A 574-nucleotide genomic window follows, 5' to 3' on the forward strand; every position below is an offset into this window, starting at 1 on the left:
TCCAGCTTCAGTTATCCAGGCGCAAAAGCTCTCCCTCCTGGGAACATTTAGTGCTTTCCCCATTTTCGCTGGCACCTCAGCAGGCAGGTGAAAACTACTCAACTCTTTCATCCCCCAAAAGAAGTATTTCTACCACCGGCTCCCCCCCGCACAACGAAAAGGCGTGGTTACCATCTGTTCCCCTAGCTTGCCAAGGGCAGAGAAACCCACTTCATTCCTATGATTTCTAGGGGGAAAAAAAAAAAAAGAAACAGCCGTCATCTTCCGCACCGTTCGCCTTTCGTCTGCTCTCGCCTGCAAGAAAACTTTCCGAAGGGGAGGGCGGGCAGGCTGCCTCCGGCCGCGCACCGGCGGCTGCCCCCCGCCCGGCGAAGAGCAAGGCCCCTTCTGAACCCCCCCGAGGCGGGGGCACGTCAGAGCGGGTGCAGCTGTGGAAGGGTAGCACAGGCACTGCTCTTGGTTTAACCTCTACTGCCAAAGATAGAAATTGTGTATACACAGAAGTATCAAAAGATTTTCAAATATATTATTCCTAAGTATTAAAATTCTATTTTTTTTTTTTTCCCCCCCAAAT

Source organism: Aptenodytes forsteri, unplaced genomic scaffold, assembly GCF_000699145.1.
Source record: "Aptenodytes forsteri isolate BGI_AS27 unplaced genomic scaffold, ASM69914v1 Scaffold1, whole genome shotgun sequence".
Classification (NCBI taxonomy): Eukaryota; Metazoa; Chordata; class Aves; order Sphenisciformes; family Spheniscidae; genus Aptenodytes; species Aptenodytes forsteri.